The sequence below is a fragment of the Pleurodeles waltl genome, chromosome 2_2 (assembly GCF_031143425.1).
Source record: "Pleurodeles waltl isolate 20211129_DDA chromosome 2_2, aPleWal1.hap1.20221129, whole genome shotgun sequence".
NCBI classification, from domain to species: Eukaryota; Metazoa; Chordata; class Amphibia; order Caudata; family Salamandridae; genus Pleurodeles; species Pleurodeles waltl.
The window spans coordinates 1,105,358,986-1,105,385,127 of NC_090439.1; the positions used below are offsets into that span (position 1 = coordinate 1,105,358,986).

At 47.9% G+C, this 26,142-nt stretch overlaps 1 protein-coding gene across 2 annotated transcripts in view; it reads left to right on the top strand.

Moving 5' to 3' along the window:
* The window catches only part of ZC3H3 (zinc finger CCCH-type containing 3), a 1,347,955-nt gene that overhangs the window by 423,296 nt on the left and 898,517 nt on the right, over positions 1–26,142 (top strand). The gene's annotated exons all lie outside the window — the stretch shown is intronic.

The following is a 26,142-nucleotide window of genomic DNA, read 5'->3' on the forward strand; positions in this document are numbered from 1 at the left end:
CGCAACAGTAGGGTACACAATCCTGCATCACAACACTAGGGTATACGACCTTGCAAAGCAACACTAGGGTTCACAATCCATCAACCAAATACGGGTACTCAACCCTGCAACACAACACTCGGGTACACAACTCTACAGTGCAACACTAACACAACCCATCAACGCAACACTAGTGTACTCGACCCTGCAACGCAATACTAGGGTACACAACTCTTCAATGCAACGTAGGGTACACAGCCCTGCAAAGCAACACTAGGGTACTCAACCCTGCAACACAACACTAGGGTACTCAACCTTGCAATGCAGCACTAGGGTACTCAACCCTGCAATGCAACACTAGAGTACACAACCCTGCAACGCAACACTAGGGGACTTGGACCTGCAACGCAACACAAGGGTACACAACCCTTAACACTGAACACCATTCTGCATCACACATGCCACACACCTTACATGACCAGGGGTATAAGACCATGGACCCCAATCATGCATGGCATGATGGAAGATACAGTAAAGCAGAAAGTTCAGCATAATACTTAATAAAATACACATGGGCAGAAAATTAATGCCATAAATAAAAATACACTTTTGCAGCAAATTGATAACAGCTCTCAGACAAATGCTGGCAATGCAAGCTGGACTAGATGGCATACGACTATATCAGGCAAATAACACTTTAAAGTCCCTGGTGAGCGACCTCTTACCTGAAATTACACTCAAATCTCTGACAATTGAAGAAACTTCACAATTCTTAGGTGCATAGTTCACACAGGAGGAGTGATGACTGCCGCTTGAATGTTTTCCAGTGCATTTATGTCTCAGTTCTACTTGCAGCATCCTCACGTAATACGACACGGTTCCAATCACTCATAATATGCCAATTTAATACCTTGTCGCAGCTCTCACCCATGTTCCAGTTTTTTTCCTTGCGCCGTAACACGTGCACGTTGAACTTTTCCTCTTCCAACACACATTGTACTCCGCTTCCTGTTTCCCTCAGCCACGGCAGTGCGTGTTCCAGCTTCAGAACTATTACATCAGCAAACCGCCCAGGAGTACCTCACATGGCAACACATACGGCTGGCTTTCATTATGAAGCAGGCGGCACACGCGCATCCACTCACCCTCTGAATGCCTGGGAAAGCACACAGCAGCCATGCAGGTCTTTTTTAAATGCTGCAATCAACCCTCACACTCCTAACGGCATATCCAAAAAGGTGTAAGGCGAGAAAAGAAATTTCACTCCCCACTAGCCTAACTGAAGTGAGGGTTGAATTCACAATATTACAGTTAAGCCTCACAGCAGACTCCAAGAGTATTATGACAGTTCATTAAGCGTTGAATGTTTCCACTACCTTCCATCAAATGTTATAAGTAGCTCCCTATGTACACCAATAAAACTGCCTATGAGCCCTCAAACAGCTGATTGCATTCACAGCCGTTTTGCTTACTTAGCTTGCTGCATTCCCAGCACTCCTCTACCATCAGGGCTGTCGGTTTTAGTGCTTATGGGCACATATACCCAAAATGATGTCGCTTGCTGCATACCTTCATTTCTTGATTACCAGCGCTGCCAGCATGTTCACACCACTTGCTGCATTCCTTGCATTTCTTGAGCATCAGCGATACCGGTTTCATTCCCCATTGGTATGAATTTCAACTTGAGGAGATGCTGTATATGCCAACTTCACTATTGTTGGCACAAAAGTGGCAATAAATCAGCATACATTGGTATTAAGTAGGTTAAACGCCCTTCGCACTAAAGGAACCGCAGACTATCAGATGAAACAGACTCTGGTGGGGCTTCCGGGGCATTCCTCTCACTTCAGGCTTCCACTTCTTTACTCTTAGTTTCTTCAGTATTTTTTTACTCTTAGTTTCTCTTTATTTTTCTTCCTCACACAGGTTCTTTCTCCAATCGACGCCAGTATTGTAGTTGAAGATGGATCTTTTGAAGATTCTAAGATGTAGGTTTATTCAGCTTAGTTACAAGTTACAGGTAACGCCCCACCAGGAGCAGCATTCTTGCTGCTCAGCCCACTCTCACCAACTGACCATTCACATCAACCAGGAACTCATCAACATTCCGTGACCACACACACACACACACACACACTGGCTGAGCAACAGGGAACTGGTATCTAAGGAGAGAATGCATAGCAACAATTTAAATCACAACATAAATCTAGTTATTCATTGTTATGGTGTAGAAACTGTGGGCAGGGTAACCTGAATTTTGCGATTCTGTGACTTTTTTTGCATAATTATTAATTCACTGCATTTGCAACATAATCCATCATCTGCTGCGTAATCTGCAGATTTAAAAAAGATTCTAGCACAAACGGATGAAATGCTACTAAAAACATGGTGATGTGGGTTTGCGCGCAGTGGAAGACCCTTTGCAAACTGCCCATCTTACAGTTGCTAATTTCTATATGTGGTTGTTTAACTGGTACTAATGAGGTGAAATATGTGCCCATTCTGTATTACCTTGTGTAAAAATTACAATATAATGAGGTAATTGTATCTAAAATATGGTGCATTGTGCTGCATAATTTGCCTTGACTTGCTGCATAATTTGGTGCTCCTCTATTGCATAGTTCCAGTGACCCCGACTGTGGGAATCAAAACTTGTTCTCCACTGTTGCTACATCTTAAAGGGATTCCATGCTGCTTTTAGAGAACTCTTAGAGAGAGCCTGTCAGTGCAGAACTGGGCCTGTGCTCCTTTGGAGAGCAGAGAGCACACCTTTGGTGGGGGGAGGGAAGGCCCAGAGGGTGGGAGCCGGAAGGAAAGCTTCATACATACATTCAGGACAGGAAGTGGAGGCTATGTTATGAATGGATCTCTCGTTACTCAACTGCGCATGTGTTGCAGTTGAAAGCTGGAGTGGATGATTTTGAGGGCCTTGCATTACATATTATTTTATAGATGTAAAATGTGAATACCAGGGACGTTTTTCTCCTGGGTGTTCTTAGTAACATCATAGACAGCTCACGCTTCGCACTTCTGGTCTACTTGATGTTACTCAGATCCCCTCTTTGAAAAACAACCCTTTTAATCACTTTTACCCATCTGTAAATCTATGCATTAATGAGTATCGGCTGCCATGCCCGCTCCTGCTGCATCACAGCGTGTATTGAGGAACACATTCAGACCACAAGCATCTGCAAACAGGCCTGTACTAAATGTAACAACCCGCTTGGTGCCTAAGCCCTCCTAACCCTAAATGCACGCCGTTTTCCTCTGTCACTTCAGTTGTGCTGCGCTACCTACATGCCACCTGGTTTAATGGAAGATAGTTGAGGGTAGCAGCTGCCACTGCTGATTTGCCATTTGAAACCTTTTCCATTGGCCTTGGGGCCTCGGGGTCCAGTGGGCAGTAATAGAAAAAATTGAAGATACACAAGGAGCAGGTTTCTAAAGGGCTAAGCATTAAACAAGGGTTCTGCAGTGTGATGTCATCAGGAGTCAAAGCACATGTGATGTCACTTTTGTGCTATCCCAGGCACTTGGCATTTGGATGCATTGACGTCCATATTTATTATCTGTAAAGAAAATGTTTTCATTGTTGTCCCCATGCTTTGTCTGCCCAAGGCCTTCTTGGTCCCTCTTCCATGTTGGCTATCCCAAGAGCATTCCAGCGCTGTTCCTTCGCCTGTGTGCTCCTCCACCCCTGTGCTCTGTATTAAATATAGCCTCTGCGGCCTGAAAATTGTGGGAGCATATTTTAAATTAATTTCACTCTTCTTTTTCTAATATTTTTGTTTTAAATAGATTTATAAGCAGCTCAGGGGCCCTTTCCACAAATTTATGAAGATAATTCGCACACTCTCGATAAGCTGGAATTTACACCTGCTATTTCCATATTAATTCTCATTGCTAAGTGGATCTAATTTTCTTCCGTTCTTCTATCTAGTGAGCGTGGCCTTTCCTAATGCAATTTCCCCCTCCGTAAATCACTGTGATCGGGAGTCATGATCGAGTTAAATTAACTTAAATTAATTTACTTAATAAGAGCTCCAGATCATTGTGAATGAGGTTAAGATTTATTGATTCTCCGCCGCGCTCCCGTCCACCCCTCCTTATCTCTTTCAGCTTAGCCGCCTTATCGCTCTCTGCTAGGGACCTGGAAGGAGGTTTTTCAAATTATGATTTTTTTTTGAGGCGGGGAGAACATCCTAGGTGCAGGGATAACGCTTTGTGTTGGCAGCAGTAGGCCGCCTCACAGATACAAAGGGGCGCCATTTAACAATCCGCCTTAAGTGTTTTTTAAGTGAACGGAATGTGTCTGGCATGATACCTTTTAAATGAGAATTGTTTGCCGTGCGATTAGGGCACGCGCTCTGAATCTGAATGGTACCTTTGAGGGCGAAGCCCGAGGCTTTCCAATTGCAAAAGGTTCGGTGCGGTTTAAGGACTTCAATTCTGCCTTTAGTTTCCGGGGTTGTTCTGCTGGGCTTGCACGTTCGTGCTTTTAATTTGGATTTAAAATTCTGTCCATATCCAACATAAAGAACGGCATTCCAGATTTTGACTTCACGCTGAGGTTCTCAGATGTTACATCGGCTAGACCCCCAAATACCTCTGTTAAACCTTCGCTGCAAAAACTGACACTGATATGTCAACCGAGGATCCCTGGTCGATGGGTCCCGCTTAATTGGGTCGTGTATGAGCTTCACTCTTCCAAGGTCGGGAACCAGAAGCTCGCGAGCCCCGCATCCAATCAGAAACTGCTTTGACAAACCCGAGCAGTGGAGCCGGAGCCGGAGCCCGGAGCCCGGCTTTGTCCAGAGCACTGCCGGCTCGGGCTGCGCGGCCGCGTAGCGTGGGGCGTGCTGAAGTCCTGCCGGTGACCGGACGCCACGGTGCCCACGCTGGGTCACGACCAGTGCCTGCGTCGGTAGGGGCCGGGAATGTCCCCTCAAAGGCCCTCCAGCGCTGCCCGTGGCTTGTCATCTGCATAGCTGGCACAGCCGAAATGTTCACCTTCCTAAACTTCGCGAGGCGTGGGGGCGGAAGTAAGAGGCCAGCCCATTGCACCACTAGTGCGAAGGGGTTCTTGGGCCTCGGCGGTCCCCTCTTCTAAGGGGCCGCGCTCCCCCATATTGGGGGGCGCTCTTCCAAAGGCCCTCCAGCGCTGCCCGTGGCTTGTCATCTGCATTTGCAGCGAGGTCTGTCACTCACCCATACCAAAGGACAGATAAAATATGTCAGTAGTGTCATGTAGCTGCTCGGTTGCTCTTCCCAGGAAGGGCCGCCATTGTCAGATATTGTAAGTATGTGTCTGTAGTGTCCTGCTGGACACGTTCTAGTGTTTTGGCCAGCCTCTCTGCTGAGGGCTGGCCTCCCACATACACCCCACACCCACCCAGCACAGGCGTCACCGGTCAGGTGACCCTGGCAATAAAAGGGGCCGGGTGCACGTGCCCAGGCCCAGTTATACCCACTAAGCAACTGTGTCCGTGTCGTCCATTTTAGTAGCATGGGGGCCTAGGGCCCCAACACTACATTGGCGACGAGGCGGGTCTGACCCACCCTAGCGGTAATTGAGCCTGAGTGACAAGGACAGCACCAACGAAGCGCCTGCTAACCCCACCGGGCATGAGGTGAGCCGGGGGTACAAGGAAAGAACCATCCCATCAGTCCGTGCTTTCCCCTCGACAGACTGCCGCTGCTGAAAAGGAAGAAAGCGCAATGCAGCCCCAGCCCGAATAGCACTTCGGAGGAAGGTAAAGGCTGTCCTGCTGCCCCTCCCCACATTTGCCCAAGGCCGCCCCGTGTCGAGTGAAGCGCGGCCGCAGCATGTGGGAAGGCTGCCGGGCCCGCACAATGTGCACATACGGTGCTGTCGTGCATTTTGAAATATAGAAAAGGACACCAAGCAATGGCCGGGGCCGGCCGCCCCTGCCCCCAAGAAAGTAATGCGGCCGCCGCGTGTGCCATACTGCTGCGGCCGGGAGTGAAGGACATGGTGCGATCGTGCACCAAGAACAAATGAAAAGGCACTGGGGCCGTTTCCCTTCTCTGTTTTCAAGTAATGGTGCTGTTGCGCACCGAGAAAGCAAAAGGTGGAGAAAAGGAAAAGCGGCCGGGCCGGTCGCCCCTGCCCCACCTTCAAGAGAGAACTGCCAGTACTGCTGCTGGCGTGAGGAGGGTGGCGCAACGGTGCTGCCCCCGCACCGGAATCACAGAAAATGCCCAGGGCCGCCCCCCCTCTTCCCAGCAGTAACGAAGGCAAGAGGTGCTCCCACGCGCCATAAAAGAAAAAAGGAAAAGTGCCCAGGGGATGAGAAATCTGGTGCGGCCGCGCACCAGATAAAAGTACTGCCTGGTGGTGCGGTGCTTCCATGCACCAGGAAAAACAAAGGAAAAGCCCAGGGCAGCTCCCCCATTTTTTTTCTTCAAAATAAAATGCTGAAATGCGGCCAGCAGCGCGAGGAAATGCTGCTGTGGCCGCGTAATGAAAATGGTGCTGGCACGCACCAAAGAAGCAGAGTGCCCGAGGATCGCATCCCCTTATCCCTCGTGGGATACCAGGGAGGCTTGCAGCACAGGCCCGCGACGGCCTGCACCAACAGAGCTGACCCCTACAGCATGTGCCCACATATCACCAGGAGGCTGTGAAGAAAAATAAATAAACGAAAAGCTGCTGACACACTTGCACAGAACGTTTGAACTGCCCAAAGTGCCCCGTCACCACGAGGTTAGGTTTTGTTTTACAGCAAAAGAAAAAAAAAAAAAAAACTGTCTTTCAAGTTGGAAAAGGAGTGCACTATTGGCATCCATTGGCCAACGTTGGTACTGCACCTTATTTCTGTTTAAATGAAAACAACATTGGATGAAGGCAAGTTTACAGCAGCACTTTCAGAAAGTGACTACTCCAGACCAAGAGCGCGCCCCTTGACGGAAACGGCGCAGAAGAAGGAAACGGCGAGGAAGAAGGACGCAACGCGAACGACGCTGCAAAAGGGAAGGCGAAGACTGCAGCTGTCCCAGCCCACCTGCAACAGTGAGGAATGGACGCAAGTGCCACGTGAGGTATCGAAGAGAGCGCGCATGGTCGGCGCAGCCACTGGCGGCCATCCACTCCCATCGCCGAAAGAACGCCACGTCTCAGCAGTGATGGAAATCACCGCAGGACAAGAAAAAGGACATGCCAGACGCTAACAAAACGCCCAGAAAAAGAGACTATGTCACATGCGCAGAGAGCTGCGCCAGAGAACGTGACGACTAAGACAACGCCCGCAAAATTGGAGAGAGCACCCGAGAGCGTGACATAACGCACGGGACAAGAGGCCGTGCCAGCCGGCCTTTCAGCAACACAAGATGGCCACCGTTGGCCCATCACACAGAAGGTCATCAGAAGCGACCAACCCTGCAAAGCACACGCAGGTTCAAGCAAGACCCAGTGCCAAGAAAGCACTGCCTTGAGGCGCAAGCACTGCGCCCTCAAGTGAAGAGGAAGCGGAAAAGAAAGGGACCCTCCGTCACTGCCCTGCAACGGGCCAGAGACTCAGCAAGGAGTGTCCTCCCCCACACTGCCTCAAGACGGAGTCGGCAGTGACTCGCAACAGGCAAGAGGAGAGTCGCACAAGGAGTGTCCTCCCCCACACTGCCTCAAGACGGAGTCGGCAGTGGCTCGCAACAGGCAAGAGGAGAGTCGCACACCCCAAGTGGCACGATGCCACCCAGCAACACTGAGAAATTCCTAGTCCTTGGACAGGACAGGACCATCTAAAGGTCCACACAACAAAGGAGAAGAAAGCGTGGCGCAGCACCATGCTATGAAGAAGGAAGAAAGAAGATTGTGTGACATCACCTGTCACACTGCAACACCTGACGACCACAGAAGAACAAGAACGGAAGATCAACAGGGTGGAGAGATGGAGGACTCTCACAACAAAGGAAGAGTGCACACACAGACAAGACAGCCACCGGGTTGCAATGACGTCACTGGAGACAGCTCGGCGGGAGTGCCAAATGTAAGACGCCATGCGCGAACCGCGTACTTACCCCACACGTCAAAGGTGACCATCCAAGCCACCTGTCATCGGCTGCTGAAGCAGATGGCACCACTGCTAGCTAGCATCTGCACATGAGCAAAAGAAAGACTGCACTCGCTGTGACGAAGTTACTCCAATCACCCTTACTCCAGCAACATCACTTGTCGTCCAGGTCTACCAAACGGCAAACATCATCATTGCCATGTGCATCACGGTATTCATCAAAGGAGCAATTAAACAACCAGACTGGAGTCCTACACCTCTGCTTTAATGCTCTGAAGAACCAGTCAACCAATGACCAACTCCTCGCCCTGTCTGTATCCTGCTCTCGGTGGCAAGAGCAAAGTTGTGACCTAGACCCATCTATCCCTGTAATTGCATGCGACTAGGCAGTGGCTCCTAGGAGGTCATGCAGCTGCCCTATGTGGCACACAAGCAGCCCCAGCGCAGACCACAAGCAGTCCCGTGACAACCCAGACAAGGGGCCTCTCAAGATTGAGAGAGGACTGGACATTGCCCCACCGATGAAGTCAAAGAGACAAACAGGGCTGTACAATGGAGACTTCCAACAGGTCACAACACACCAAGACTGTCTTCAGTGAATTAACATGACACCAACTAGACACCCGCCTAGGGCCCCAACACTACAGTGTCCAAGCTGCATAGACGTGCTTCTGGAGGGCCGTGTGAGATGACCCGGTGTCTGAAGTTAATGTTTCAAGAAGATGTTTCAAGAAGATACTCATGCATCCAAGTCACGTTTTTACTAGTTTTTCGTCTAAATGCACAAATTCATGCTGGTATGTTTTTCCCGGGTCGAGCACAGTATGTGGGGATACCTATTCTTTGCCTAATAACTGGCCTGTTGCCTACTGGTTAATGTGAAAAATGGAATTGTGTCCGATCCTGTCAGCCATGTCTGTGAATGAATGCCTTTGCCAAAGCACTTTCCTGCTTATTTCATTCCACTAGGGTGAACGGTTATGGCCGGCCTGTTGTCTATACTGACATCACTTGCCAACTACATAGAGTTGATGCATAGATACACACCTGAGAGAATAAGCAAATATGTTCTGTATTATTCTAACCTGTATGTTGCCTCGGTGAGAAGGATGTGTGGTTGAGGTGGCTACATTTTATCTGCTTTCTTTTTTGTGTACTGTGATCATGATTGTGCACATGAGTGAAAATGGCATGGTGGAAAGGCACGTAGAGCAGAATCAAGAGCTAATGGAAATATGTGACAGCCAGTCGTTCTCAGCGACAGGTGCAGTAGAGCGATGCTAGTGGATCCCAGCAGGGCCGGACCAGGAACCAAAGCAGCCCTGGCAAAATTTGTCATACTAGCCCTCATAGGGTGCACAGCGAGCAAGCCTGACTGCTACAATGGAGCTTGGAGCGTTGTACCCCCACCACAGTTGGGAAATTTAGAAAGTGCTTATAGAAGGGCGAGCTTCAGAGAGGTGTAAGTGGGGTTCAGAGAGGAAGAGTACATGGCATGAGCAGCAGATGGTGGGTTTCAGGAGCTAAAGGTACACAGTAGGACGGCAGAGACACAAGTAGATTGAAGAGTTGAGGGTACGTTGGAACAGTCAGTGATGTACGTGAGTTTTAGGAAACTGAGTTTACAAGGGCAAGCTTCAGATTGGTGTAAGCGAACTTCAGAGGGGAAAAGTACATGGGAGGAGTGAAAGATTGGTGCAAGTGAGCTTCTGGAGCTGAGTGTACCCGGGACAAGCTTAAGACTGGTGCGAGTGGATTTCAGGAGCTAAGGGTACACAGGAGGACAACTTTGACACAAGTGGGTTGTTGAAGTGAAAATGGGAGGAGCCACATAGTAATGCGAGTGAGATTCAGTAACTGAGGCTGCAATTGGGGCTCAGAGGGGAAGGGTACATGGGAGGAGTGAAAGGCTGGTGCACTAAGGGTCCTGGAGTCAAGTGTACATGCAAGGAATGACAGTGCTATAAGTGGGACATAGGAAGAGTAAGAGAGTAGTGCAAGTGGGGTCCAGCAGCCGATTGTTTATGGGAGGAGTGGCAAAGTGATATGCAGGGGCATAGATTCAGGGGGTGCTTGGGGTGTGACACCCCCTAAATAAAAACATTCTTAGCTTAGTAGTTGGGGCTTGGGACACAGAGTCAGGTCGGCTATGCTTTTGTTGGCTTTTCTTGTCATCCTGATTTCACTAAGAAGTTTTAACTTGTTATATTTGTGGCTCAGCGACTTAAATATATTTAGGCCCAGATACAAGGATTTTGCATTAGGTCTGCATCACTTTTTTGATGCAGCCCCAACTAAAAATCCTTTTTGGTATTTATAAAGCCACACAAATGTTGATTTGCTTAGCTTTGAAGAAAAAAAAAAAGAAAGTCACACACACACTGCCTTCTGTTACTTTGTGTCAGGTAGGTGTTCAGTGGTTCGAGCATGAGCATTTAGATAAATTCACAATATGTTTTTTACACACACCCATATGTACAAAGAGTTGTAGAATTTGCCTGAGGATGGCATAACAAGGAGGAATTTCTTTGTTTCTTGTTATTTTCTCTGTGCATTTTCACTGTATTCTGTGGCACACATACAAATAAGAAAAAGCATCCAAAGATATTTTTTGCACAAAAACTATCTTGACTGTGACTAGGTAGCCCAAATGGTTGCCAACGGATGGAGAGAGCAGAATTGCTCAGTTTCTTTGAAGGTATGGCACAGCTCTGCTCTCTTCAGGTGATGCAGGACAGCACAGCAACTTTTGCTTGCTTCTCTGCGCCCCTTATTTATAAATATGCCCCTTGGTGACTGGTTTGCCAAAAAAGTAGCAAATCTGAACCCGTAGCAGTACTTCTTGAATGGATGTAAATTTAATACGTTTTACAATTCACAAACATTGGCAGTAGTAGGCTTGGAAAGCTACACCATTCTCAGGTTTCTAGGCATACTGCTGACAATCAAACTTAAAAAATGTGATGGGACAAAAGCTTGTAAATTCTCTGGCAATCCCTTGGGGCTAGCATTCCAAACCACTGTTTTTCGAACACTGTGGCACTCTAGACAGAGGGCCTGATTTAGGATTTAGCAGCCGGAGTAAAGGCAGACAGGGTGGTGAGGGACTTTTCTGCCTTTACTCCGCCCGCCTAATTTAGAGATATCCTCCAGCCCAGCAGACATCTCTGTACATTGGCAGGAACCACTGTCATGGTGGTTCCTGTCAGTATGGGAAGCGTTTACAGACAGCACCGTCAAACAGGACTACTGCCTGTCAAACGTTTGCTAGGTTTTTTGTAAAACTAAACTCCCAAAGCGGGAGTCTATTTAAAAAAAAAAGAATGACCCCACACTAGGTTTCTTCCCTGGTGTGGGGTCAAAATAGGGGGGGCAGACCTTGAGTTTGACATGCAGGGTATTCTGTCACAACTGCAACAGAATACCTGTCTGCCCAACTCCTAATCGGTCCCCGAGGCCCACCTAATGAAAATCAGTATCAACACTGCTTCTCCTGGGAACAGTCCATCCTGAACCTTAGTCATCTCATATATTCACCTTATGGCCCACTACTTCTTTAGTTGAGAAATTTGGGATTCATCCCCCGAATCTCACTGACTAAGCTACACCCCTAGTGATATAAGTGGGACTCTGGAGCTGAAGGTACATGGGAAAAGTGGCAGAGTAGTGCAGGTGGGGCTCAGGAGCTGGGTATATATGAGAAGAGCCACATAGTGGTACACAAGGGATTCACCAACTGAAGCCACAAGGGGGATCAGGTCAGGAGCTGAGGGTACATGGAAGGAGCATCAGAGTGGTGCAAGCAGGGTTCTGTAGCTGTCGTACACTGGAGGGGCGCAGAGTGGTGCAAGTTCTTTCTGCTACTGAGAGTACATGGGAGGAGCAGCAGAGTGGCACAAGTGGGACTCACAAGCTGATGGTTAATGATAGGAGCCGCAGAATTGTTCTGAGAAGTTCTGGAGCCGACACACAGGAAGGGCGCAGAGTAGTGCAAGTGGGTTCAGGAGGTGAGAGTACATAGGGGAGCTACAGTATGATACAAGTGCCGGTCACAGGAGGGAGCGCAGAATGGTGAAAGTAGAGTTCTCTTTTTGATGGTTAATGGGAGAAGCCGCAGAATGGTGCAAGAGGGGTTCTGAAGGTTAAGGTAAATGGGAGGATTGATAGAGTGGTACAAGTATGGTTCTGGAGCTGACGGTACAGTGGAAGGACACAGTGTAGTGCAAGTGAGCTTCTAGAGTGGCGAGTACACTGGAGACGCTACAGTATGGCACAGTGAGATTCTGGAGCTGAGGGTACATGGGTGGGGTGTAATGTGGTACGAATGCGGTTCAAGAAATTAAGGGTCATCTTGAATGCTATGCGGGCAATAATAAGTTAGGAGGTGAGGTAACCAGTGACATATGAGGGATATTGCCCCAGCTTGTGTTGGCTGAAGCATACTCTCCTCAGAGAAGCCCACGCCCTCTGTTTGAAAGCTGCCTAGACACGCACTGGCTGGCAGTGCCTACCGAGGCCCTCATTGGCACAGGCACGGACGGCTTTGGTGGTAACAGGTACCAGAGGTTTCCATCAATGCTGCCAGTCAAGAAAGAAGTCTGCCCTGCTTTGCTCCTACCTGTACACACATAGAGTGTGGAGGCTGAATGAAATGCAGCAGTGCCATCAAGTCTGCCTTTCCTGCTAGCTGTCAAAGCTGCAAGTTATCTTCCATAGCCTGTGGCCTAATCCTGGCAGCCGTCAAGCTGTTACTGCCAGGGCTTTAAGTGGGGAGGGGTAAAATCCAGCAGAAGTAAAAACTGATTTTGAAACGGATCCATATTGCACCCTATAGTCTGCTCTTTCTGAGTCATAGTGCTTTTAAAAGTGTGTCTTTCCTGCCCTAGCTTTCACACTTAACACCAGGTGCTGCTTTTCCCATTGTGTTAGTGGGCTATTCAGAGCACGACTAATGGTCTCAGCCCACTCCACATCACTGAGGTACGTAAAAGCTACTTTTTGGGTAGCAACTTTCTAGACTCCGTGTCCTGGGCCTATTTTAGGAGGGTTTAAAAGGTGGCCAACACTAGACGCTGTTCGCAGGTACAAATGCTCACTAAATAGAAACTAAAGCTGTGTAAGGTTGACCCTGATACCCATGCCCCTTTTAAGAAATTATGAGTATAAGGAAATGTCTCTTTTTGCATGCTTACCCACAGTTTTGGAATGATGCTGGTGTGTTTTTTGACTCTGAGAGTGCACTGAGGTATGCTAACCAGACGTCAGCGCCAGCCTTCTGACCCATGTTCTTCTTTACTTCAGGCTGAGGGAGAACGCAGTGAAAGGAATGCAAAGAATGCAGCACCCTCAGTCTGAGTAATGAATTTATTAAAGCACTTCACAAGTTTCATACTTGGAAAGAATAACGTGAGCTTTTATTTCAAGTACAGCAACATGCGTGCAATTCTAAAAATAATCACAACAGTAGAATAATAATGATTACAGAAACAGAGAAAATGCAATACTTCAACAATGAATATTTTATATGTATCCTTGTATATATTTATATATATATATGTGTGTGTGTGTGTGTGTGTGTGTGTGTGTGTGTGTGTATATATATATATATACATATATATATATACACTCTACGTATTCATGCATACACAACACAAAGCTAAAAATAAGAATTTAAAATACATCACCATGGGGCTTGACACCAACATCATCATCATCCCTTTGTCTGCCTACATAAGGTTATGGAACCCGGACAACCGAAAAGAGGGAGCATGCCCGCAACGGGATTATTTTCTGAGTAAGGTGTCCCTTCTCAGATGAGCTCCTTCTTCCCAACCGTCAAGCCTCTACTACCTTAAATGCTTTAAACAAACTGGAGAGGAGAATTCTAGAAACCTCCTCTCCCATCGAGTAAGTTGTTGTTCAAACTCTAGCCATACCAGGTCAGTGTTGAAAAGAACATGCTAGAGACTGTCCAAATCTCACCGTGTTTTTCCAAGACCGAGCTGTTCCCTGCTTTACCATAAACATTCTCAGCCTGGTACATCTTATCATTCCTACTCCCCCATGTTATGTGCCCGTTCTTGTTGAGAAGAAGCGAAAAACATGTTAACAAGCTGTGCACAGAAAAATACCTGCATCACCAATGTGACGGTGTTTGAAGCTAAGCTAAGCACAAAATGGAGTCAGTGGTCAAGATGGAGCCAGTAGTTACATACAGATAGTATTACAACCCATTACAAAGTATGTTGAATTTGCTTTCCCCAGTTGGCATAAGCTGACTTACTTATAATTCCCTAGTATATGGTACCCAGGGCATGTAAGTTGGAGTGTCCACCCAGGGCTACAGCGGTGATTGTGTCACCCTGTGTGAGTACAAAACGGCTTCCAGCTTGCCATTACTGCTTGGAAGAGCAGTTTTAGAACTGCTAGTTGGACTTCACCTTTTAAACAACGGCCAGGGCCCTAACTTCCCTTAACAATATCTGTGTCTTCCATAAGGAAAGCCTATAGAGCCCTAAGGCAGGGGGCTGTATATTATTAAGTAGGACATACACTTTTGAGATGTCCTAACAGCAAAACTTCCAAATTGTGTTTTTTGCTATGGAAAAATTAATGGCCCCATTGGCTAACACATTGTAACAAGCTGACCTTTTAGTCTGGCTAACTTCCTAATCAGACTACAAAAATGGGTACTTCAAGGTATAAAATTAATTGTGGCATTAAACCCACCATGATGCCCAAACCAAATTTAATGTCACTTTTAAGGAACAGCAACTTGCCCAGTTTGTCCAGTACTATTGCCCTGCTGCTGGCCACCAGACAGCCGTCAGCCCTCTTGGGGATTTGTGTGAATGACTCCCAGGCCCAGGAACAATAGTGGGCTTCTACAGAGGGACGTGGTGCCCTGACCATCCACTCCCCTCCTCACCCCCAATAGAAGCCACACAGGGTGTTGGTCCAGAGGCGAAGACACCTTTAGTGGGCAAATGGCGCTTACACTCATGTAGAGCTGCCCTTTGTTGAGGTAGACAGTTTGGCAGCCGGAACAGAGAGGATAAACCAATGGCCAAACCCGTTTTTCTGTGAGCATGTGGCCCACTAGTAGCCACACTTCTAGGTTGGGCTACTAAGTTTCTGACATCCAAGGAAGGATTCAGACATCTTGAGAGTGGGCAGAAGAGTGCACTCTGGGATTGCTGGATGCCACACATAGCTGGAAGTTGTCACAGGGTGGGAGAGATCCAGGTAGCCCCTTAGCCAGTGACTGCATCATTCCCCCAGGGTAGTTTCTGGACATAAATATGGCACCCCCTGCACCCTGAACCTCATCATGATGGAACTGGAGAAAGGACCGAAGAACAACTACCCTACTGACCCCTGTACCTGGCAAAAAGTGGCTGCACTGACTGCTGGACTATACCTGCTGCACCTTGGCTAGCAAAGATAGGACTGTGCCTGTGGCTTGTAGCTCATGGAAAAGTCGTTCCTGAGCCCTAGATAAAGAAAATGACTCTAAGGGTCAGTCGGATGACCCCTGGAACCTGCACCAGGGCCTCCAAAGCAGAAGTAGCCATTCTAGCAAGTTAATAGCCACATTCTTTGAAGCACCGCTGACAGGCAACCCAAAAGACCGATTCTCAACGGCCAAAAGTTGCACTTGAGTCTGCTGAACCCAGGAGTGTTGCCTGAGTCCAGACTGTTCGCAAGTGATGGACACCAGCCTTCACCAAAGGATAGCACTGGAACCAATGTGGATAGAGATCGATAGCCCAGCCGCAATTAGCCTTCTACTGGCTCAAAGAGGACTTCGAGGGACACCGACCCCTGTGGCCCCACCTTACCCATGAATTGAAAAATAATTGCAAGGATATTCCTGAGGACTGTACAGCACCCAGAGGATCTTTTCAGCGTCCTGTATCCCCAGCATCAGGATCACTCCATTGAAGTCTATGGTGCTCTTGATATAAAGAGTGGAACTGGACTAGAGACTGCTTTGGTGACTAGGTAACTGTTTAAATACTCCTTTTTGGCCCCCCTGTTAATCCCCCTGTCAGAATTGGTCGCCCCACTCGGGCCGGAGTAGCGGAACACAACTCTTGAAAAATTTCCAAAAGTTTTTAAACGTTACGGTTACTAAAGCTTGTTTGTGCTTTGGACAAAAAAAGCTTAGATTTACGTTTTTCTTTAAAAAAAAATCTATATATTTTGAATCGTCCAGTGGCTTTTGCTCATCTTGATGCCTAAAAATGTATTCAAATATAATCTATTTTATGAATTGGTGTTGGATTTTATTTTTTAGTGTTGCATGACTTCCTTGTAGCGTTGTTAGGTGCTTCTGCATGCTTTACACTAGTTCATTTGTTTAAGCCTTACTGCTCAAAGCCACAGCTACCCAGGGTTGAGCTGAAGGTTTTAGAAATGAGCCTGACTGGACCCAGAACAGTTTTGCAAGTGTATTGCATGATAAGGTTGCACAACCATTACCATGTAATACACCACAATCCTCACAACGAGTCAGCAATGAACAACCCACCCACCTTCGTCCTTAGTTTGCCAGTTTAACCCCTAACTAGGAAGTTTGCTGACAACTTCCTACCACAAGGGCAAACCTACCTTACCAACAGTAACCCACCTAATCTCTGCCTCTCCATAATTCCCTGAATTGAAAGTTATGGCAAGGAGGTAGTAATGAAGGAGGACAATGAGTGTGATGGTGATGATTTTTCATTTTTTACTAGCAGTCCCTTTTTTTGTCTGATAATAAGGATCCTTTGAAAACACTGAAATACTTTTCCTTTTTGAGGGGTGTTCCTTCTCAATTGCAAAATTGGGCATTACTGTATTCTGTTTATTAACATGACCAAAGTTCTAAATGTTACTTGGGAGTAGGAATTAGTTGTGGAAAAAATGTGTGCTTTTTAATATTTGTGTGTCTCTGTCCTATTTTCATTTGCACTCCTTCTAAACGTCACAAGGTAGGCGAGAATGGTGTGGCACTTTCTGAGTGAGTCCTAGCTTTGAAACAACACCACTAGCCATATGAAACCTTGTAAGACCTCATGCTTATAGGAGAGACAAATCACAAGCCCCAGGCAAAGGGCTACCAGTTGCCAATGGGGGGACTGACCTCTCACTCAAGGTAGTGGCTTTCTAGTACATTTAAATAGCCTGTGGGACAGGGAAGGACTGGGAGGGAGATGCAGAAAGATTGGCCACACAGGTGAAACTGTCAGAATTGTAGTGCAAGTCTTCCAAAATTAGCATGGTGGCCCAACATGTCATTTCCATGGAATTAGCCCATATCTTCCTTAATGCCCATCTCATGAGGTTAGTTTTTAGGTTTAAATCTGTTTTTATTATTTTTTATAAGCAAGGATATAGTACAACATCACCCACCTACATCCAACGGCCGGTGGGGAATATAAGAAGTAACTTACAGGTAACTAGTCAAGAGAAACAGGAAAGGTATCAGAAGGAGATAAAATAGAGGACAAAGAAGTGGGATGTCTGCTCACTTAATCCTACATCATGCTCTGGAAATCAACTTGGGATAAGTACAGGGGGGCGGTATCAGGTATGGTCTCCCTTTTCTATCAGTCATGTGTCTGGGATGTCTGCGTTAGCCACAGTATGTGGAGATAAGCTGGACACATCAGTTCCTTAAACTCAGTATACAGAAATTTAATACAAGGTCCCCAGGTTTTATCAAATTGTGGAAGCCTATGGGCTGCCACTGCCGCCAGCTTCTCCATTCTCAGAAGGTCCCACAAATTATGTAACCAATCTAAATTTGTCAGGATTCTATCAGTGCCCCAGCGGGCTAGAAATACTTGTTTAGCCAACCCTTGCCGATTTTAATGGTTAGGTTAATAAACTTGGGAGACCTAACAACACATAGATGGGGAAACTGGATATCTCAAGGTCATACATTTCTTCCACCTTCCCCAGGATGTCTGTCCAATACTGCTGAATTTTGGGGCATTGCCAGAGTAGGTATGTTAGTGTGCCAGTCTGGCCACATTGTCGCTAGCATCCGCATCCTTGCTTGGGTTTCATTGCACCTCCCTTGCTGGTGTGTAATACCAATAGAGGGCTGACTTAAGGAATATTTCTTTACCAGAAGTGCGACCGGCTGAAGTGCGTCCTCTATGGATGATGTCCTGCCATTCCTTGATTGTAAATGTGCGTTCACACTCCCATTCCCAGTGCTACTGTGCTGATGATTTAGAGTGTGTTGCTAGTTTGAGGAGGAATGTGTCTATATTCAACAAATGCGTTTATCAGAATGGCGCTTGAGAAGCAACTTCTCTAATGCTGTGAGTGGTCGGCTAGCATGTGGAAGAATATGGGGCAGCAAAACCCAATGGCGGATGGCTATATATTGCCAGTAAGCAGTAGAAGGGAGTACATAGGCCTCCTGAAATTGTGAAAAGTCCATAATTCCATCCCGCTCAAAGAGGTCCCCACTCTTTTACAGTTAGCCTTCTGCCAATCACTAAAGGATGCTGCCTGTAGCACAGGAGCAAAGTCTGGGTTTCCGATCAATTGAGTCTCAGGTGAGGTACGTGAAGAGAGTCCTTGTGAAACCTGTACCTTGTACCATACCCCCAGTGTTGCTCGTGCAACAGGTGAAACATAAACCCCGAATGGGAGGCGTGGCATGGGGATACCACACGGTATCTTCCATATGTGAATCCCAGCAACATCTTGGTCAATGAAGCACCAATGCTTCACTGTGAGAGGTCTATTCCATTCCACCATGTATCTGAGTTGTGCGGCCTGGTATTAACAGACCAGGTGTGGTATGCCCAGCCCCCCTGTCCCTCTGATGCAGGTAGGCTTGTTTCTTCCCCATCCAAGCTTTCTTTCATGACCAGATAGTCATCTGTTAGCCGTTGTAGCTTATCTAGCATGTGTGCTGGGGGTGTTGAGGCAATGACTGCATGATGTGTAAGATCTTAAGAAGCAATGTCATTTTGACTACCGCAAGTCTCCCCAACCATGATAATGTGCATTTCTCCCAAATAGAGAGGTCTTTTCTAGCACTGGAAAGTAGGGTAGTGTAGTGAACTTCTGCTGTACGACCCGGTGTGGGGTAGATTTGTAGGCCCAAGTACACAGCGCCGTGGGTGATCCATTCAGAAGGAAAAAGGCATTCAAGGTTATTTTGTTCATCCCTAGGAATGGTGAGGTTTAGTGCCTGAATTTTTTGAAAATGTATTTTAAAGCCGGATGCCTTTCCGAACTCTTCCATTTCGTGCATTAATGATGGTAGGGTGATGAGATGTTGTGTCATCGCTATCATAATGTCGTCAACATAGAGAGCCAGTTTATGGTCTCTTCCCCCAAATGTATGCCCATTATATGAGGGTGTTGGCGCACCCATTCAACAAACAGTTCCATACTAAAGGCAAATAAAAGTAGGGACAGTGGGCAGTCCTGACGGGTGCCCCTTCCTACCTCAAATTGTCATGACATTAGTCCATTAACCTAAACCGTTGCAGTAGGATCTGTGTAGCCACAGCCAAGCAATTGTTGAAACCTAGCACCCAGTCCGAAGCGTGCAAGTACCAGTTAGAGAAATGGCAAATGCATGTGATCAAATGCTTTTTCAGCATCAACGGACAACAGGCGCACCAGGATTGTAGATCATTGCGTTTTGTCTGAGAGGTGGCAGTCACTGCAGTCGTGTTCCGGGTTCAACCCCGCTTGATCAGGGTCAACAAGGCCCTGCATGTATGGCTCAAGGCAGGATGCCAAGATACTGGTGAAGATATTGGCATCTATGTTCAACAATGATATAGGGCGGTATGAAGAACAATATGCAGGATCCTTCCCGGAATTGAGGAGGACCGCGATATTTGCCGTCTTCATAGTGTCCACCTGTGCCTGTCTCACTGAAGGTATTGTGCAGGAGAGCCAAAATAGGTGCGAAAAGGTTCACAAATACGTTGTAGAAATCTGAGGTGTAACCGTCTTGACCGGGTGCTTTTCCTGGTGACAGGCGTTGTATGGCGAACAGGACTTCCTCAGATTGAATGTCCTTGTCCAATTTCAAAGCTTCATCATAAGTGAGTCGTGTTAGGGACGCATGAGCTAAATACCCTTCTGCCTTGTGCTTGTCTAGAGTGTCGGCTGTGTAAGGGGCAGAGTAGAACTGTTTGAATTCTTGGCGATTTCTTTTTCTTGATAGACCTGATTACCTGTTGATGTTTCAGTCTCAGTCACTGTAGGAGGCTGGACTGGCTTGTAGTGAGTACCAAGGGGTACTTGCACCTTGCACCAGGCCCAGTTATCCCTTATTAGTGTATAGGGTGTCTAGCAGCTTAGGCTGATAGATAATGGTAGCTTAGCAGAGCAGCTTAGGCTGAACTAGGAGACGTGTGAAGCTACTACAGTACCACTTAGTGTCATATGCACAATATCATAAGAAAACACAATACACAGTTATACTAAAAATAAAGGTACTTTATTTTTATGACAATATGCCAAAGTATCTTAGAGTGTACCCTCAGTGAGAGGATAGGAAATATACACAAGATATATATACACAATAGCAAAAATATGCAGTATAGTCTTAGAAAACAGTGCAAACAATGTATAGTTACAATAGGATGCAATGGGGAAACATAGGGATAGGGGCAACACAAACCATATACTCCAAAAGTGGAATGCGAACCACGAATGGACCCCAAACCTATGTGACCTTGTAGAGGGTCGCTGGGACTATTAGAAAATAGTGAGAGTTAGAAAAATAACCCTCCCCAAGACCCTGAAAAGTGAGTGCAAAGTGCACTAAAGTTCCCCTAAGGACAAAGAAGTCGTGTTAGAGGAATAATGCAGGAAAGACACAAACCAACAATGCAAAAACTGTGGATTTCCAATCTAGGGTACCTGTGGAACAAGGGGACCAAGTCCAAAAGTCACAAGCAAGTCGGAGATGGGCAGATGCCCAGGAAATGCCAGCTGCGGGTGCAAAGAAGCTTCTACTGGACAGAAGAAGCTGAGGTTTCTGCAGGAACGAAAAGGGCTAGAGACTTCCCCTTTGGTGGACGGATCCCTCTCGCCGTGGAGAGTCGTGCAGAAGTGTTTTCCCGCCGAAAGAACGCCAACAAGCCTTGCTACCTGCAAATCGTGCGGTTAGCGTTTTTGGACGCTGCTGTGGCCCTGGAGGGACCAAGAGGTCGCAAATTGGACCAGGAGAGAGAGGGGATGTCGAGCAAGACAAGGAGCCCTCTCAGCAGCAGGTAGCACCCGGAGAAGTGCCAGAAACAGGCACTACGAGGATGCGTGAAACGGTGCTCACCCGAAGTCGCACAAAGGAGTCCCACGTCGCCGGAGACCAACTTAGAACGTCGTGCAATGCAGGTTAGAGTGCCGTGGACCCAGGCTTGGCTGTGCACGAAGGATTTCCGCCGGAAGTGCACAGGGGCCGGAGTAGCTGCAAAAGTCGCGGTTCCCAGCAATGCAGCCCAGCGAGGTGAGGCAAGGACTTACCTCCACCAAACTTGGACTGAAGAGTCACTGGACTGTGGGGGTCACTTGGACAGAGTCGCTGGATTCGAGGGACCTCGCTCGTCGTGCTGAGAGGAGACCCAAAGGACCGGTAATGCAGCTTTTTGGTGCCTGCGGTTGCAGGGGGAAGATTCCGTCGACCCACGGGAGATTTCTTCGGAGCTTCTAGTGCAGAGAGGAGGCAGACTACCCCCACAGCATGCACAAGCAGGAAAACAGTCGAGAAGGCGGCAGGATCAGCGTTACAGAGTTGCAGTAGTCGTCTTTGCTACTATGTTGCAGTTTTGCAGGCTTCCAGCGCGGTCAGCAGTCGATTCCTTATCAGAAGGTGAAGAGAGAGATGCAGAGGAACTCGGCTGAGCTCTTGCATTCGTTATCTAAAGTTTCCCCAGAGACAGAGACCCTAAATAGCCAGAAAAGAGGGTTTGGCTACCTAGGAGAGAGGATAGGCTAGCAACACCTGAAGGAGCCTATCACAAGGAGTCTCTGACGTCACCTGGTGGCACTGGCCACTCAGAGCAGTCCAGTGTGCCAGCAGCACCTCTGTTTCCAAGATGGCAGAGGTCTGGAGCACACTGGAGGAGCTCTGGACACCTCCCAGGGGAGGTGCAGGTCAGGGGAGTGGTCACTCCCCTTTCCTTTGTCCAGTTTTGCGCCAGAGCAGGGCTAAGGGGTCCCCTGAACCGGTGTAGACTGGCTTATGCAGAATTGGGCACATCTGTGCCCAACAAAGCATTTCCAGAGGCTGGGGGAGGCTACTCCTCCCCTGCCTTCACACCATTTTCCAAAGGGAGAGGGTGTCACACCCTCTCTCAGAGGAAGTTCTTTGTTCTGCCATCCTGGGCCAGGCCTGGCTGGACCCCAGGAGGGCAGATGCCTGTCTGAGGGGTTGGCAGCAGCAGCAGCTGCAGTGAAACCCCAGGAAGGGCAGTTTGGCAGTACCAGGGTCTGTGCTACAGACCACTGGGATCATGGGATTGTGCCAACTATGCCAGGATGGCATAGAGGGGGCAATTCCATGATCATAGACATGTTACATGGCCATATTCGGAGTTACCATTGTGAAGCTACATATAGGTAGTGACCTATATGTAATGCACGCGTGTAATGGTGTCCCTGCACTCACAAAGTTCAGGGAATTGGCTCTGAACAATGTGGGGGCACCTTGGCTAGTGCCAGGGTGCCCTCACACTAAGTAACTTTGCACCTAACCTTTACCAGGTAAAGGTTAGACATATAGGTGACTTATAAGTTACTTAAGTGCAGTGTAAAATGGCTGTGAAATAACGTGGACGTTATTTCACTCAGGCTGCAGTGGCAGGCCTGTGTAAGAATTGTCAGAGCTCCCTATGGGTGGCAAAAGAAATGCTGCAGCCCATAGGGATCTCCTGGAACCCCAATACCCTGGGTACCTCAGTACCATATACTAGGGAATTATAAGGGTGTTCCAGTAAGCCAATGTAAATTGGTAAAAATGGTCACTAGCCTGTTAGTGACAATTTGGAAAGAAATGAGAGAGCATAACCACTGAGGTTCTGATTAGCAGAGCCTCAGTGAGACAGTTAGTCACTACACAGGTAACACATTCAGGCACACTTATGAGCACTGGGGCCCTGGGTTACCAGGGTCCCAGTGACACATACAACTAAAACAACATATATACAGTGAAAAATGGGGGTAACATGCCAGGCAAGATGGTACTTTCCTACAGTCACCCTTTGGTGCATAGCCTGTGTGCAAAGCTTTTGAGCTAGTAGGCAGCTGCCTTTATCGTCTCCTGCGTAATACTTTTGTTTAGCGCGCAGTAGCGCATATTCAGCTTTATCCATATCCAAGGCTTTAAGCTGTTTATGGGCTATTGGGAGTTGACATCGAATTTTAAGGGAACCTGTATGTTTGTGTGCTTCTTCTAGTTCCTTCACCACGCCTTCTAGGTGCATGCGTTTGTCCCTTCTCTCCCTATTAGAGTGAACTGATATAGCAAGAAAGCGTATGACCGCCTTCAAGGTGTCCCATAATAAGACTATAGGTGTCTCTTGGGTGTCGTTGGTTATAAGGAAATCGTGGATAGTGTTCTGTATTTTGGTGAGCTTGGTTTTATATGTGAGTAATTTATGGTTTAGGTTCCAGGTGCGTTTGAGTAGTGGTGTTCCTGGTAGATGAAGGTTAACAGTAATAGGTGATTGATCAGATAGGGCTGCCACCCCAATGTTAACTGCCATGGTAGATGTGGTGAACCCTAGGGAGGTAAAAAAAAAAAAAGTCTAGGGGGGCATATACGTCTAATGGACCTCCGAGAAAAAAAGTGTAAGCCTTTGCTGACAAATTGTGCCTCATCCACACATCTACCAGTCCCATTTCCGACAGCCATTTCTGGGTCGTTAATAAAAGACCCCCTGTATGTCCTGTGCTGTGTCTGCGACTATATTGAAGTCACCCTCCATGATTATGTCTGTATCAGGAGTAGTTACTTCTCGCCCCACTGCATCCCTAAGAAAGGTCTCTTGGTGTTTGGTGCGTAGAGTGTGGCAAGTGTGAATGTAGAGCCTCTGAATTCAATATGAAGGGACAAGAGTCTACCCAATATTTCTCCCTGTGTGGTCAGCACTTTCCCTGTAAAATGTGTTGCCAGTTATATTGCCACTCCTGCCTTTTTCTTGGGGCTAGAGGAAAAATACTGCTGATCAAACCAACGTGACTGAAGGTGTTTCCAGTCGGGACAAAGTAGGTGCATGCAGATATCATAATTGGAAGAATGTATGTCGGAACAACGCATGCCGGAACAACGCATGCCTGAACAACGCATGCTGGAACAACGCATGCCTGAACAACGCATGCTGGAACAACGACCGCGTTGTTACTACTAATGCCTTTACCACAAATGATTTAACAATGATTTTTCGTTGTAAAGGCATTCCTGGTAAAGGCATTAGTGATAGGCATGCATGGTTCCAGCAGGAGTCCCCCCGACCCCCCACCCCTAAAAATTACCGCGACCCCCTCACCCCCTCCCCTAAAACCACACCAACCCCCCATCCTTGCCCCTAAAACTACCCCAACCCCCACCTCGTCCCTAAAATTACCGCGACCCCCACCCTGCCCCTAAAACAACCCCCACCCCATCCCTGAAACCTAAAGTACCCCACCCCTTAAACCTAAAACCACCCCGCCCCTAAAACTACCCCGAGCCCCCCACCCCGCCGCTAAAACCTAAACCCCCTTAACCCCCCCACCCCGCCCCTAAAATTACCCGACCCCCAACCCACCCCTAAAACCTAAAACCACCCCAAAACCGCCCCTAAAACAACCTCAACCCCCACCCCATCCCTAAAACCTAAACTACCCCAACCCCCACCCCTAAAACTACCCTGAGCCCCCCACCCCGCCCCTAAAACCTAAAACCCCCCCACCCGCCCCTAAAATTACCCAACCCCCCAACCCACCCCTAAAACCACCCCAACCCCACCCCTAAAATTACCGCAACCCTTCACCCCGCCCCTAAAACCTAAAACCATCCCAACCCCCACCCCTCCCCCAAACCTAAACCGCCCAACCCCCACCCCTAAAACTAAAAATACCCCGACCCCCCACCCTCGCCCCTAAAACTAAAAATACCCCTCCCCTGTCCCTAAACTGCCCGATGCCCCCTCCCCTAAAGCTAAAACCCCAACCCCCCACCCCTAAAACTAAAACCCCCACTGACCCTCCACCCCCGCCCTTAAAACTAAATATACCCCGACCCCCCACCCCGCCCCTAAAACTAAAACGCCAACCCTCCACCCGCCCCTAAAACTAAAAATAACCCCTCCCTCCCCCGCCCCTAAACCTAAACCGCCCCAACACCCCCTCCCCTACAACTAAAACCCCAACCCCCCACCCCGCCCCTAAAACTAAAATACCCCGAGCCCCCACCCCGCCCCTAAAACTAAAACCCCAACCCCCCACCCCCGCCCCTAAAACTAAAAATACCCGACCCCCCCACCCCTGCCCCTAAAACTAAAACCTCAACCCCTCACCCCCGCCCCTAAAACTAAAAATACCCAGCCCCTAAAACAGCCCCACTTACCTGACTCATCGCGTCGTCCTCCTCAGCCGACTCTCTTGTTCTGTGCCTTAATCACGCATGTGCATGGTTCAGCACATGCGTGGTTAAGGCACAAAACAACTAAGTCATGGTTAACGAAAGCGTTGTTCCGCTTTCGTCTACGACTTCGTTGTTACGGAGTCGTCGTTCAGGGCATTTCCCTAATTGGAGTCTTTCAGGAACGTGAGCAGTGCTAAATTGTTTGCCGGTACATTAAGACCCCACACATTGAGACTTAAAATTTTAACCATTTGGCATCCTGGATGTGTCTGCTGGCCTGAGTTGGGTGGGACTCCTAGGGCAGTTGGTTCCCCTGTATAGCAAAGAAATTGAAAAACAGTTGTACAGTTGTCGAGGTGAGTGTGGATGAGCAAGAAGGGAAGTGGGGAAATATAAACATTAGCACTAGGGAGGTTTCCCCCTCCCCCCGGGAACAATACAAACCAACAATATAAAGAGCCTGATGCTGGTGATGAACATCTCTGGCATCAGCTGCGGCCCAGAGATGGGAGCTCCGCCTCCTCGAAAGAATGT